Genomic DNA, 15,810 nt, shown 5'->3' on the forward strand with positions numbered 1-15,810 from the left:
TGTGGTATGTAGGACCCAGGAATGTTCTCAGTGCCTGTGGTATGCAGGACCCAGGAATGTTCTCAGTGCCTGTGGTATGTAGGACCCAGGAATGTTCTCAGTGCCTGTGGTATGTAGGACCCAGGAATGTTCTCAGTGCCTGTGGTATGCAGGACCCAGGAATGTTCTCAGTGCTTGTGGTATGTAGGACCCAGGAATGTTCTCAGTGCCTGTGGTATGCAGGACCCAGGAATGTTCTCAGTGCCTGTGGTATGTAGGACCCAGGAATGTTCTCAGTGCCTGTGGTATGCAGGACCCAGGAATGTTCTCAGTGCCTGTGGTATGTAGGACCCAGGAATGTTCTCAGTGCCTGTGGTATGTAGGACCCAGGAATGTTCTCAGTGCCTGTGGTATGCAGGACCCAGGAATGTTCTCAGTGCCTGTGGTATGCAGGACCCAGGAATGTTCTCAGTGCCTGTGGTATGCAGGACCCAGGAATGTTCTCAGTGCCTGTGGTATGCAGGACCCAGGAATGTTCTCAGTGCCTGTGGTATGCAGGACCCAGGAATGTTCTCAGTGCCTGTGGTATGTAGGTCCCAGGAATGTTCTCAGTGCCTGTGGTATGCAGGACCCAGGAATGTTCTCAGTGCCTGTGGTATGTAGGACCCAGGAATGTTCTCAGTGCCTGTGGTATGCAGGACCCAGGAATGTTCTCAGTGCCTGTGGTATGCAGGACCCAGGAATGTTCTCAGTGCCTGTGGTATGCAGGACCCAAGAATGTTCTCAGTGCCTGTGGTATGTAGGACCCAGGAATGTTCTCAGTGCCTGTGGTATGCAGGACCCAGGAATGTTCTCAGTGCCTGTGGTATGCAGGACCCAGGAATGTTCTCAGTGCCTGTGGTATGTAGGACCCAGGAATGTTCTCAGTGCCTGTGGTATGTAGGACCCAGGAATGTTCTCAGTGCCTGTGGTATGTAGGACCCAGGAATGTTCTCAGTGCCTGTGGTATGTAGGACCCAGGAATGTTCTCAGTGCCTGTGGTATGTAGGACCCAGGAATGTTCTCAGTGCCTGTGGTATGTAGGACCCAGGAATGTTCTCAGTGCCTGTGGTATGTATGACCCAGGAATGTTCTCAGTGCCTGTGGTATGTAGGACCCAGGAATGTTCTCAGTGCCTGTGGTATGCAGGACCCAGGAATGTTCTCAGTGCCTGTGGTATGTAGGACCCAGGAATGTTCTCAGTGCCTGTGGTATGCAGGACCCAGGAATGTTCTCAGTGCCTGTGGTATGCAGGACCCAGGAATGTTCTCAGTGCCTGTGGTATGTAGGACCCAGGAATGTTCTCAGTGCCTGTGGTATGTAGGACCCAGGAATGTTCTCAGTGCCTGTGGTATGTAGGACCCAGGAATGTTCTCAGTGCCTGTGGTATGCAGGACCCAGGAATGTTCTCAGTGCCTGTGGTATGCAGGACCCAGGAATGTTCTCAGTGCCTGTGGTATGCAGGACCCAGGAATGTTCTCAGTGCCTGTGGTATGTAGGACCCAGGAATGTTCTCAGTGCCTGTGGTATGCAGGACCCAGGAATGTTCTCAGTGCCTGTGGTATGTAGGACCCAGGAATGTTCTCAGTGCCTGTGGTATGCAGGACCCAGGAATGTTCTCAGTGCCTGTGGTATGTAGGACCCAGGAATGTTCTCAGTGCCTGTGGTATGTAGGACCCAGGAATGTTCTCAGTGCCTGTGGTATGTAGGACCCAGAAATGTTCTCAGTGCCTGTGGTATGCAGGACCCAGGAATGTTCTCAGTGCCTGTGGTATGCAGGACCCAGGAATGTTCTCAGTGCCTGTGGTATGTAGGACCCAGGAATGTTCTCAGTGCCTGTGGTATGTAGGACCCAGGAATGTTCTCAGTGCCTGTGGTATGTAGGACCCAGGAATGTTCTCAGTGCCTGTGGTATGTAGGACCCAGGAATGTTCTCAGTGTCTGTGGTATGTAGGACCCAGGAATGTTCTCAGTGCCTGTGGTATGTAGGACCCAGGAATGTTCTCAGTGCCTGTGGTATGTAGGACCCAGGAATGTTCTCAGTGCCTGTGGTATGCAGGACCCAGGAATGTTCTCAGTGCCTGTGGTATGTAGGACCCAGGAATGTTCTCAGTGCCTGTGGTATGTAGGACCCAGGAATGTTCTCAGTGCCTGTGGTATGTAGGACCCAGGAATGTTCTCAGTGCCTGTGGTTTGCAGGACCCAGGAATGTTCTCAGTGCCTGTGGTATGCAGGACCCAGGAATGTTCTCAGTGCCTGTGGTATGCAGGACCCAGGAATGTTCTCAGTGCCTGTGGTATGTAGGACCCAGGAATGTTCTCAGTGCCTGTGGTATGCAGGACCCAGGAATGTTCTCAGTGCCTGTGGTATGCAGGACCCAGGAATGTTCTCAGTGCCTGTGGTATGCAGGACCCAGGAATGTTCTCAGTGCCTGTGGTATGCAGGACCCAGGAATGTTCTCAGTGCCTGTGGTATGTAGGACCCAGGAATGTTCTCAGTGCCTGTGGTATGCAGGACCCAGGAATGTTCTCAGTGCCTGTGGTATGCAGGACCCAGGAATGTTCTCAGTGCCTGTGGTATGCAGGACCCAGGAATGTTCTCAGTGCCTGTGGTATGTAGGACCCAGGAATGTTCTCAGTGCCTGTGGTATGTAGGACCCAGGAATGTTCTCAGTGCCTGTGGTATGTAGGACCCAGGAATGTTCTCAGTGCCTGTGGTATGTAGGACCCAGGAATGTTCTCAGTGCCTGTGGTATGCAGGACCCAGGAATGTTCTCAGTGCCTGTGGTATGTAGGACCCAGGAATGTTCTCAGTGCCTGTGGTATGCAGGACCCAGGAATGTTCTCAGTGCCTGTGGTATGTAGGACCCAGGAATGTTCTCAGTGCCTTTGGTATACAGGACCCAGGAATGTTCTCAGTGCCTGTGGTATGTAGGACCCAGGAATGTTCTCAGTGCCTGTGGTATGCAGGACCCAGGAATGTTCTCAGTGCCTGTGGTATGTAGGACCCAGGAATGTTCTCAGTGCCTGTGGTATACAGGACCCAGGAATGTTCTCAGTGCCTGTGGTATGTAGGACCCAGGAATGTTCTCAGTGCCTGTGGTATGCAGGACCCAGGAATGTTCTCAGTGCCTGTGGTATACAGGACCCAGGAATGTTCTCAGTACCTGTGGTATACAGGACCCAGGAATGTTCTCAGTGCCTGTGGTATGCAGGACCCAGGAATGTTCTCAGTGCCTGTGGTATGTAGGACCCAGGAATGTTCTCAGTGCCTGTGGTATGCAGGACCCAGGAAAGTTCTCAGTGCCTGTGGTATGTAGGACCCAGGAATGTTCTCAGTGCCTGTGGTATGCAGGACTCAGGAATGTTCTCAGTGCCTGTGGTATGCAGGACCTAGGAATGTTCTCAGTGCCTGTGGTATGTAGGACCCAGGAATGTTCTCAGTGCCTGTGGTATGTAGGACCCAGGAATGTTCTCAGTGCCTGTGGTATGTAGGACCCAGGAATGTTCTCAGTGCCTGTGGTATGTAGGACCCAGGAATGTTCTCAGTGCCTGTGGTATGCAGGACCCAGGAATGTTCTCAGTGCCTGTGGTATGTAGGACCCAGGAATGTTCTCAGTGCCTGTTGTATGTAGGACCCAGGAATGTTCTCAGTGCCTGTGGTATGTAGGACACAGGAATGTTCTCAGTGCCTGTGGTATGTAGGACCCAGGAATGTTCTCAGTGCCTGTGGTATGTAGGACCCAGGAATGTTCTCAGTGCCTGTGGTATGCAGGACCCAGGAATGTTCTCAGTGCCTGTGGTATGCAGGACTCAGGAATGTTCTCAGTGCCTGTGGTATGTAGGACCCAGGAATGTTCTCAGTGCCTGTGGTATGTAGGACCCAGGAATGTTCTCAGTGCCTGTGGTATGTAGGACCCAGGAATGTTCTCAGTGCCTGTGGTATGTAGGACCCAGGAATGTTCTCAGTGCCTGTGGTATGTAGGACCCAGGAATGTTCTCAGTGCCTGTGGTATGCAGGACCCAGGAATGTTCTCAGTGCCTGTGGTATGCAGGACTCAGGAATGTTACTATGCTGGTGCGGTAGTTCACTGGTAGTGTGTTGTTTACATGTACTGCAGTTCATCACCAGTATATAAAACTTGTGCTCTCTAACGTGTTTACTTGTTCGGTTATGAATGATCTAAGTCGGCGCCACAAATAATAAAATTGCTTACTTCAGGTTAGTGTACTTTATTTTAACCTAAATTCGCCTGTATTTACGCAGGAAAGACCCTTCAGTCCCTTAATTATTGGTCAAGAATACGCTCGCTATATAGGATGTGAGGATGTAACTCATCAATAGTAAAAAAAAAATTGTGTTGTACGTCTGGCAGCGTGGTGTAATTGAGAATTCAGGCAACGTGAAAATGAGCACGTTTTTCAGGCGTGTTGTGAAGACAGCTGGTGGCTGGATTGTATGTTAAGAGTGCTGCTGCTGCTACACACGTCTGGCAACACTGCTGTCACGGAGTGTTGATTTTTACTTTTAGTGTGTGTGTGTGTGTGTGTGTGTGTGTGTGTGTGTGTGTGTGTGTGTGTACTCAATTGTGGTTGCAGGGGTCGAGACTCAGCTCCTGGCCCCGTGTGTGTGTGTGTGTGTGTGTGTGTGCGTGCGTGCGTGTGTGTGTGTGTGTGTGTGTGTGTGTGTGTGTGTGTGTGCGTGTGTGTGTGTGTGTGTGTGTGTGTGTGTGTGTGTGTGTGTGTGTGTGTAGTGGACAGAGAGAGACAGAGACTGAGACAGACAGACAGACTTCAGATGGAGAGTTTGACATGTTAATATTGACTTAATATATTGTATCAATTAAATAACCTCACTAATATGCAGATGAAGTCCTCGTGTTTTGAGCTGAGTCATCCATGGTTTGTATGTAAATCTTCCAGAATTAAGAAGATTGTGCATTCAAGACATATTTTGGGACACTGGATTTTTTTTTTTTTTTGATAACTTTCCAAAATTAATAACTCATTGTAACATAACGTAACCTAGAGTAAGAGTAAATGTTAAGTTGGGATAATTTGTTTAAACTAAATTAATAATAATAATAATAATATTGTTATTGTTAAATATGCAAATGAGGTCGTTGTGTTTTTATGTAAAATCTCCAAAACTAATTTAAGATATGCAGAGGAGGCATATTTACAGCCCATGAATACATTTATTCATGAGCTGAAAATATGCCTTCTTAGCACATCTCAATTTTGCAGAGTTTACATAAAAACACAAGGACTTCATTTGTATATTTATTAATAATAATAATAATAATAATAATAATAATAATAATAATAATAATAATAATAATTTAGTCTGGGTAGGTGTCTCCATATCACACAACTCTCGCTCCTGTGTAAGACCTTCAAGAGACATCAGCTGTACTTTAGATCCCCTGAGAGACCTACGTGCTATAATTAATCCCCTAAGACGTCTGGGATAACTAGGATAACCCAGTCAAGTTAAATACTGTGATTTATTGCTGATCAGAAGAGACATTCTGCAGTTTTTCCACAGAAGCCAATTTATTAATAACATTGATGCATTAATTAAAAGAAAAAACACCTAAAATCAAGAAAAAACTACCTTTAAGGAAAACACGTCAGCGTTAAAAGTTTAAAGCCGATCAGAAAAGCCATTCTATTTATTGCACAGAATATAACAAAATGTTGAGCAGCAAAGCCTAAAGCCATAAATTAGACACATGTGCAACACTTGGAAATCCTTATTATGGAAACGTTTCGCCATACATTGGCTTCATCTGTCCCATACAAGAATTAAGATTGATGGACTGATTACGTCGACTCCAGACTGAGGGACTGATTACCTCAAATTCCTTCTCATCTTCAATCATTCTTCTCTGTATTGGACTGATGAAGCCACCGTGTGGCGAAACGTTTCCACAGTAAAGATACCCAAGTGTTGCACATGTGTCTAATCTATCAACTTGTCAGTTCTCTGAACCATTTATCTATATACATATGCATTACGTTTATTTGACTTTGTCTTAAAATCTACATGCGCATCTGTATGAATCAGATTTCTTGTCAGAAAACCTATGTTTTAGAGCCTTTTACTGCCTTTCGAAGCTTATACGAAAGCAAAGAAATTAAATTTTAAGAGTCAGAAGGTGCAACCATGTTGGAATCCTGAGGTGAATTTACATATTTTTCCCGAAAATGGTAGCTTGTTACCGGGTTCTTTTCTGACTACCTCCTTCACCAACCCTACTGTAGGGTACCCTACTGCCACCCAATGAATACAGGGTCCCCCTGATTCAGGGACTCTGATGCTACCCAATGGAAACGAACTCTGATGCCTCCCAATAAATAACAGGGTCCCCCTGATGCCACCGAGGGGATAACAGGGTCCCCTAATGTCGTCCAGTAGATAACAATGTCCCATGATGCCGCCCAGTGGATAACAGGTCATCCCTGATGTCACTCAGTGGATAACAGATCCACTGATACAGGGACACTTATCCTGCCCAGTGGATAACAAGGTCCCCTAATTCAGGGACTCTGCCGCCCAGCGGATGACAGGGTCCCCTGATACCGCCCAGCGATACTTACTGCACCAGGGACCTTGATGTATCAAGGATCACTCTCCCACGGCAAGTCAGTCGTAGTATCATTACTGTGGTGATGGAGGAGTGGGGCTCGACACACGTTGAGAGGCCCATGGAATTGGGAGATGGTTGATCTTTCAACCAAGCGCCCTCTCCCGTCAAGATAACTGAAACGGACTTGCACATATGCCGGTTCTGTTGGGCGTGTAGTTGGAAAAGTCTTGACAATTCTAGTTGCACTCGCAACTTCGACGTTGTTGCAGGACAACGACTTTTCAAGTGGATAGAGTACTCGACATCCGTTCGACATGCAGATTTCTATTTTTGTCATAGGCAATATCTGCTAGGATACCTAACTCAATCCAGAATTACAAATATCGCTTCTTCCTTGAAATCCACTCCAAGGTTAGTCCTACCTAGCTTATACACCTCTGCCGCAGTGTTAACTTTGAGGACAACTTTTAGGGACCCATCAACGTTAACAATAGTAACAATTCTTTCCGAGTTTTGAAAAATACACTCAGCGGTCTGTACCACACTTTCGCCAGCATTAAGGACAATGATTTTACCAGTGATGGGTGGCACTGTGTCTGATGACACTTCGAGGGCTTCAGACAGCCATAAAGGTTTCTCCTTATACGTGAGTGGAAACCTTGTGTGTCCAATTTACCCATCATTGTCGTAATTGCCATTGTGTCTACAAAACCCTCAAATCCATCAACTTGATCGCACTCTCTACAAGTGGTACTATTGTACAGAACCACGTATATTTTTTATACCTTGCAATAAAAAGTTAGATATTTCTCACCATTTTTGCCATTAGAGAATTTTGAGCACTAGCCACGAGAGCGTGACACACTCCGTACTGTCAGTCATTATCATGTTTTTGTAGATGAGGCGCTCCTGGGGCTCAGTGTGTTGAGTCGTTGTAATAATATTACTGAAGAATCGACACAGCTGAGTGGTATCTTTAAAACTACGGTAGCAGACATACGTCTTGTTACACCACACACACACAACCGAATTTTGGCTCACATTATTTGGAAAATCACCCAGAGGGGCCACCATGAACACACTTGGCTAGTTCTCATTGGGATGGGATCCTTCTCTTTCCTCTTGTAGCTTCTGACACGAGGCCTTGGGGAAGTTGCAATCCTGACTGTCAGTGTCTGGGAGTGCTTCTTCCTCCTGACTGTCAGTGTCTGGGAGTGCTTCTTCCTCCTGACTGTCAGTGTCTGGGAGTGCTTCTTCCTCCTGACTGTCAGTGTCTGGGAGTGCTTCTTCCTCCTGACTGTCAGTGTCTGGGAGTGCTTCTTCCTCCTGACTGTCAGTGTCTGGGAGTGCTTCTTCCTCCTGACTGTCAGTGTCTGGGAGTGCTTCTTCCTCCTGACTGTCAGTGTCTGGGAGTGCTTCTTCCTCCTGACTGTCAGTATCTGGGAGTGCTTCTTCCTCCTGACTGTCAGTGTCTGGGAGTGCTTCTTCCTCCTGACTGTCAGTGTCTGGGAGTGCTTCTTCCTCCTGACTGTCAGTGTCTGGGAGTGCTTCTTCCTCCTGACTGTCAGTGTCTGGGAGTGCTTCTTCCTCCTGACTGTCAGTGTCTGGGAGTGCTTCTTCCTCCTGACTGTCAGTGTCTGGGAGTGCTTCTTCCTCCTGACTGTCAGTGTCTGGGAGTGCTTCTTCCTCCTGACTGTCAGTGTCTGGGAGTGCTTCTTCCTCCTGACCGTCAGTGTCTGGGAGTGCTTCTTCCTCCTGACTGTCAGTGTCTGGGAGTGCTTCTTCCTCCTGACTGTCAGTGTCTGGGAGTGCTTCTTCCTCCTGACTGTCAGTGTCTGGGAGTGCTTCTTCCTCCTGACTGTCAGTGTCTGGGAGTGCTTCTTCCTCCTGACTGTCAGTGTCTGGGAGTGCTTCTTCCTCCTGACTGTCAGTGTCTGGGAGTGCTTCTTCCTCCTGACTGTCAGTGTCTGGGAGTGCTTCTTCCTCCTGACTGTCAGTGTCTGGGAGTGCTGCTTCCTCCTGACTGTCAGTGTCTGGGAGTGCTTCTTCCTCCTGACTGTCAGTGTCTGGGAGTGCTTCTTCCTCCTGACTGTCAGTGTCTGGGAGTGCTTCTTCCTCCTGACTGTCAGTGTCTGGGAGTGCTTCTTCCTCCTGACTGTCAGTGTCTGGGAGTGCTTCTTCCTCCTGACTGTCAGTGTCTGGGAGTGCTTCTTCCTCCTGACCGTCAGTGTCTGGGAGTGCTTCTTCCTCCTGACTGTCAGTGTCTGGGAGTGCTTCTTCCTCCTGACTGTCAGTGTCTGGGAGTGCTTCTTCCTCCTGACCGTCAGTGTCTGGGAGTGCTTCTTCCTCCTGACCGTCAGTGTCTGGGAGTGCTTCTTCCTCCTGACTGTCAGTGTCTGGGAGTGCTTCTTCCTCCTGACCGTCAGTGTCTGGGAGTGCTTCTTCCTCCTGACTGTCAGTGTCTGGGAGTGCTTCTTCCTCCTGACCGTCAGTGTCTGGGAGTGCTTCTTCCTCCTGACCGTCAGTGTCTGGGAGTGCTTCTTCCTCCTGACTGTCAGTGTCTGGGAGTGCTTCTTCCTCCTGACTGTCAGTGTCTGGGAGTGCTTCTTCCTCCTGACTGTCAGTGTCTGGGAGTGCTTCTTCCTCCTGACCGTCAGTGTCTGGGAGTGCTTCTTCCTCCTGACTGTCAGTGTCTGGGAGTGCTTCTTCCTCCTGACTGTCGGTGTCTGAGAGTGCTTCTTCCTCCTGACTGTCGGTGTCTGAGAGTGCTTCTTCCTCCTGACTGTCAGTGTCTGGGAGTGCTTCTTCCTCCTGACTGTCAGTGTCTGGGAGTGCTTCTTCCTCCTGACCGTCAGTGTCTGGGAGTGCTTCTTCCTCCTGACTGTCAGTGTCTGGGAGTGCTTCTTCCTCCTGACTGTCAGTGTCTGGGAGTGCTTCTTCCTCCTGACCGTCAGTGTCTGGGAGTGCTTCTTCCTCCTGACTGTCAGTGTCTGGGAGTGCTTCTTCCTCCTGACCGTCAGTGTCTGGGAGTGCTTCTTCCTCCTGACCGTCAGTGTCTGGGAGTGCTTCTTCCTCCTGACCGTCAGTGTCTGGGAGTGCTTCTTCCTCCTGACCGTCAGTGTCTGGGAGTGCTTCTTCCTCCTGACTGTCAGTGTCTGGGAGTGCTTCTTCCTCCTGACTGTCAGTGTCTGGGAGTGCTTCTTCCTCCTGACCGTCAGTGTCTGGGAGTGCTTCTTCCTCCTGACTGTCAGTGTCTGGGAGTGCTTCTTCCTCCTGACTGTCAGTGTCTGGGAGTGCTTCTTCCTCCTGACTGTCAGTGTCTGGGAGTGCTTCTTCCTCCTGACTGTCAGTGTCTGGGAGTGCTTCTTCCTCCTGACTGTCAGTGTCTGGGAGTGCTTCTTCCTCCTGACTGTCAGTGTCTGGGAGTGCTTCTTCCTCCTGACTGTCAGTGTCTGGGAGTGCTTCTTCCTCCTGACTGTCAGTGTCTGGGAGTGCTTCTTCCTCCTGACTGTCAGTGTCTGGGAGTGCTTCTTCCTCCTGACCGTCAGTGTCTGGGAGTGCTTCTTCCTCCTGACCGTCAGTGTCTGGGAGTGCTTCTTCCTCCTGACTGTCAGTGTCTGGGAGTGCTTCTTCCTCCTGACTGTCAGTGTCTGGGAGTGCTTCTTCCTCCTGACTGTCAGTGTCTGGGAGTGCTTCTTCCTCCTGACTGTCAGTGTCTGGGAGTGTTTCTTCCTCCTGACTGTCAGTGTCTGGGAGTGCTTCTTCCTCCTGACTGTCAGTGTCTGGGAGTGCTTCTTCCTCCTGACTGTCAGTGTCTGGGAGTGCTTCTTCCTCCTGACTGTCAGTGTCTGGGAGTGCTTCTTCCTCCTGACTGTCAGTGTCTGGGAGTGCTGCTTCCTCCTGACTGTCAGTGTCTGGGAGTGCTTCTTCCTCCTGACTGTCAGTGTCTGGGAGTGCTTCTTCCTCCTGACTGTCAGTGTCTGGGAGTGCTTCTTCCTCCTGACCGTCAGTGTCTGGGAGTGCTTCTTCCTCCTGACTGTCAGTGTCTGGGAGTGCTTCTTCCTCCTGACTGTCAGTGTCTGGGAGTGCTTCTTCCTCCTGACTGTCAGTGTCTGGGAGTGCTTCTTCCTCCTGACCGTCAGTGTCTGGGAGTGCTTCTTCCTCCTGACCGTCAGTGTCTGGGAGTGCTTCTTCCTCCTGACTGTCAGTGTCTGGGAGTGCTTCTTCCTCCTGACTGTCAGTGTCTGGGAGTGCTTCTTCCTCCTGACTGTCAGTGTCTGGGAGTGCTTCTTCCTCCTGACTGTCAGTGTCTGGGAGTGCTTCTTCCTCCTGACCGTCAGTGTCTGGGAGTGCTTCTTCCTCCTGACCGTCAGTGTCTGGGAGTGCTTCTTCCTCCTGACTGTCAGTGTCTGGGAGTGCTTCTTCCTCCTGACTGCCAGTGTCTGGGAGTGCTTCTTCCTCCTGACTGTCAGTGTCTGGGAGTGCTTCTTCCTCCTGACTGTCAGTGTCTGGGAGTGCTTCTTCCTCCTGACTGTCTGTGTCTGGGAGTGCTTCTTCCTCCTGACTGTCAGTGTCTGGGAGTGCTTCTTCCTCCTGACTGTCAGTGTCTGGGAGTGCTTCTTCCTCCTGACCGTCAGTGTCTGGGAGTGCTTCTTCCTCCTGACTGTCAGTGTCTGGAAGTGCTTCTTCCTCCTGACCGTCAGTGTCTGGGAGTGCTTCTTCCTCCTGACCGTCAGTGTCTGGGAGGAATGTTTTTAATTTTTTATTTTGAGCTCAATTGTTGGAAAAAATTCTAACTTTAGTGTTAGAAACAATATAGATTTTTAGTGAATAAATTAAGCAACTTGACTGATTTAAATGATTTCAGTATGGTTAATTTTGATGTTACTTGTTTACAAAAGTTGCGGTTGATGATTTATTAAGTTTCCTATCTGCAGATCTTATTAATTACAATCTACCATTGCCAGTGCCTACTGTAATTAAACTTATTAAACTGTGTATTGTTGATGCAAAGTTTGATTAATGACGAGTTTTACACTCATAAGTTTGGTATGGCAATGGGAAATCCTCTCTCGCCTGTTCTTAGTAATTTGTACATGGAATATTTTGAAAAATGCTTAACAAAATCCTTTCGAACAGAGCTAAGTGGTATAAATATGTTGATGATATTTTGTCTTATGCCTAAGAATATAGATATAAACCATTTCCTTGTTAAATAATCTAGCTCATTCCGTAAAGTATACCGTTGAGCTTGAACAAAATAACTCACTGCCTTTTCTGGATGTTTTAATTATTAAGGGGAACCATGATTTTAAATTTAAAATTTACAGAAAATCAACAAATAACTGTTCCTATATACACTATTATTCTTCACATCAAAATAAAGTTAAACTGTCTGTATTCTCATCAATGTTTTTGAGAGCTTTACGTATTTGCAGCCCAGAATTCGTAGATGAAATCTCGAAAATTTATGAAATAGCTAATGATCTAAAATACTCAAGAAACTTAGTTGATAAATCTTTTAAAATTGCTAGAAATACTTTTTACAATTCAAAAAGGGACAACCAACCTTATTCAACTAAAAATATGTTGATTCTCCATTATCATGAAAACTTGGTTGATATGCCTTCTCTACTTAAGGATTTTAATATCAAAGCTGTATTAAAAAATCTTGATACAGTAAAAAAAAACTTCAAAAAAAAATCCTCCAGAAATGGTAACGGCTGTGACTACGAGATTCCTTGTAAATTATGTGGTAAAGTTTATTACGGTCAAACTGGTAAAAGTCTTGAACTAAGATTAAAGCAATATAAATATAACAGAAGTGGACAAGATTCTAATGTTCTCTTTAGTCATGTGAGAGATACATAAATAACCCGCACATAGAAGAGAGAAGCTTACGACGACGTTTCGGTCCGACTTGGACCATGTGAGAGATGTTTAACCATCCAGTTGATTTTCAAAAGGCTGAGAAAGTTGTATGTAGCAAGTTCATGATCGAGAGGAATATAAAAGAATCAAGTTTCATAAAAAATGTTTGGAAAATAACATGAATATTACTTTTGAGTTACACAAATTGAATTTGTTTATAACTAATAAAATTTGGGAAGAATTTAAGATACATTATACAAATTAAATTCTAAATGCTTGGGTAAAATATAACCTGTGTTTCACTTATATCATAAAAAGTCAGGTGTTGTAAGGTAACTGTGAGGTGTAGTCTCCTCGTTATATGCCTTCCTCATGATCTTTTATTTTTACAGTTCATTGATAATGTGAGAAATCACGAAAACGCTTGGAGTTTCTTTATTTTTCACATGGCAGTTCTGCACACATACATATATACACATATACATATATACACACACACACACACACACACACAGGCAGGGACCAGGAGTTAAAACTTGATCTTTACAAACACAGCTTATTTAGTGTACACACACGCACACACGCACACGACGCACACACACGACACACACACACACACACGACACACACACACACACACACACACACACACACACACACACACACACACACACACACACACACACACACACACACACACACACACACACACACACACACACACACTTGCATATACAGCAGGCCTAGTGTCTAATCGACATGTGCCTAGGACAAAATGGTAACTAACATACACATGGAGTAATGGGAAGTATTCCCCGGTAAAGTGACTTACGCCGCAGCTTATCAGCGGTGCTGGGGAATTTACTTGTACCATGATAGTGTTAAGTGTTCCTTATGTATTAAGTTTATTTGAAAGAGTTATATTTAATTTTTAATGGACTACAATATTGCCAGACCATGAGTGTAATTTTTTTTTTTAAGAAATTTAGACGTATCATCAGTGTGCTGCTGCCCTAGTCTGTGTGATGGCCCACAGTGGAACAGTAGTTAATTTGTATCATGTGAAGTTTTGATTTTGGGAGGAACTAAGCTAAATTTGTCACTTATCCTGTCCACCTATCCCCCATATTACTCCCCCTACTCTCACCTCCCACATCACCAACCTCCTCCCCTCTCCCCACAACCATCATATCCTCCTACCCCACCCACCACCAGCTGATAACAGTGTTGCACTGCCGCTGTGCTGTTCTCACGTTACCGTGTTGAAAGGAATGCCTTCTGCTGCTGCTGTTGCTGCTATTGCTGCTTGTTTATGCTGGCTAGTGTTGTGACTCGCCCAGCTGCTGTGTGTATCTTTGGGCATCGATTACTTCACGTTCCTTGCTGATGTCATGTATACACCGAGACGTGTACATCCCTCGGTGTATGTACATAAGAACAAAGGAGTACTGCAGTAAGCATACCGACCCATTGATGAATACATGAATGAATCAGATATGGCACATGTCTCATTCATGTACTTGTCAGTGTGGTAAACCATTGAAGTAACACTGGCTCATGCTAGGCACATCCTTCTCAAATCCCACTTTTCCCACACTTGGAGAAGCATAGTACAAAATACCGACACATTGGAAAAAGATACACGCAAAGGCAGTATAATTCGACTCTTTGTTGACGACGCTTCCCTCAGTAAGATGATGTTATCATCTTACTGGTTTATCTAATTTTTTTAAATTTTCTGATGTTTTGCCAATGTTGTATTTCTATTATGTGTGGTAGTTTATTATATCGTGTTAGAGACATGACTCCTGATGATGGTGACGATTTGTCAGAGAAACCTTAACATACACTACAATAACTCTATATCTCTTAGTCTTTCTCACTCACAGTAACTTAATATCTCATAGTCTTTCTCGCCTACAATAATTCTATATCTTTAGTCTTTCCCACCTGCCAAAATTCGAGAATTATATATATAGCGAGAGTTTACTCTCTTTGAGTGGTAGTGTATAGGCTTTTCGATCTTTGTTCAGTTTAGAGGCTTTAAACCTAGAAACTACACTATTTTACGAGGTCGTCACCAGCATATCTGTCCAGTAGTTTATTCTTAGGGAGTTTTCGTTACAGTTACCAACACCCAATGTGTATGATTGTGCTCTTCTGTACGATGAGTAACTGTTACCTTACGGGAACGCAGTCAGTGTGCGCCTCCTCTGTTCAATATGATTACATGGGGAATACTCACAAAGTGATTGTTCAAACTTTAATTTGAAGGTGGGAAGTACAGTGCCTGCACTCAGCAGTGGGGAGTGTCCCCTCTTGTTTATGTAAGTTTGCATGGGTTTTGGTGTGTAGCGAAGGGTATTGGCAAGTATTTGCAGTGTTCGGGGTCGTAAACTGGCCAACGAGTAGGAACTTGAGGCACTGATTAGTGTTAAATGTCAAGAATCCCAAGTCTTTCCTCTCTTTCATTTTGTGTATACTTACCTAGTTGTATTAACCTAGATGTTTGTTAAAGTCGATTCATAGCTCCTGGTCTCGCTTCTTGGTTAATATCGATTTCTACCGGTAGATCACTTGTAAACCGTGTATCAGGAAGAGTAGTAGTCCAAGCACCTGCTCTTGAGGGAGATTCCACTTATCCTCCTTTTTTACTGTCATTATCTTCCTTTATTTGCCAGGTATACCTGTACATTCCTAACGAATGGCCTCTATCTGTGTCACTCCTGCCTGATATGCAGACTGTAATTGGTGTATCAGTCTCCTGTAAAACACTGTCTCGAGTATTTTGTAACTCTGGTATGATGGTCAGCAAAACTGGTCTGTAATTGGTTTGCTGTATATTTCACTTTTTTTTTTTTTTTTTGTAAATTTGGATTAAGTTTTCAGTTTTCCAGTTATCTGGCAGGTGCTTCATTTCTATGGATCTAGGGTGTGTATGGTCTTCCGTAATATCCTCAGTGATACCTTGCTTGGTTCTACTGTTTTCGTTTAATTTAAATTGTTTAGCAGCTCTCTTCTTCCTTTGCTATTTTAACCAAGTTTAATCTCTGCGTTCTCCCTTTTCTCCACTTCTTCCTGCCGTTTCTTTTAAGACTTCATAAACACTTGTTTTGATCCTTTGGTTTGATTATTTGCATTCTTCTCAGTCATCCATTTTCACTCAACTCCCTCGTTGAGTCTTCTTACTTAGTCTCTTACTGACATCTTCCATCTTACGTGACTGTGCATCAGCTTGAGTGCTATTCTGGTCTTAGCTGCTGCTTTCTTTCTTCTTGCTTATATATAATAAATAATAGTCTTTCTTAGCTCTAATGTTCATTTCTCTG

General features: G+C 45.9%; 1 protein-coding gene across 3 annotated transcripts in view; it reads left to right on the top strand.

Annotated features, from left to right (window-relative positions):
* C3G (C3G guanyl-nucleotide exchange factor) overlaps positions 1 to 15,810 on the top strand; it is a 191,638-nt gene that overhangs the window by 11,791 nt on the left and 164,037 nt on the right. The window lies entirely within an intron of this gene.

The sequence above is a fragment of the Cherax quadricarinatus genome, chromosome 39 (genome assembly GCF_038502225.1).
Source record: "Cherax quadricarinatus isolate ZL_2023a chromosome 39, ASM3850222v1, whole genome shotgun sequence".
Classification (NCBI taxonomy): Eukaryota; Metazoa; Arthropoda; class Malacostraca; order Decapoda; family Parastacidae; genus Cherax; species Cherax quadricarinatus.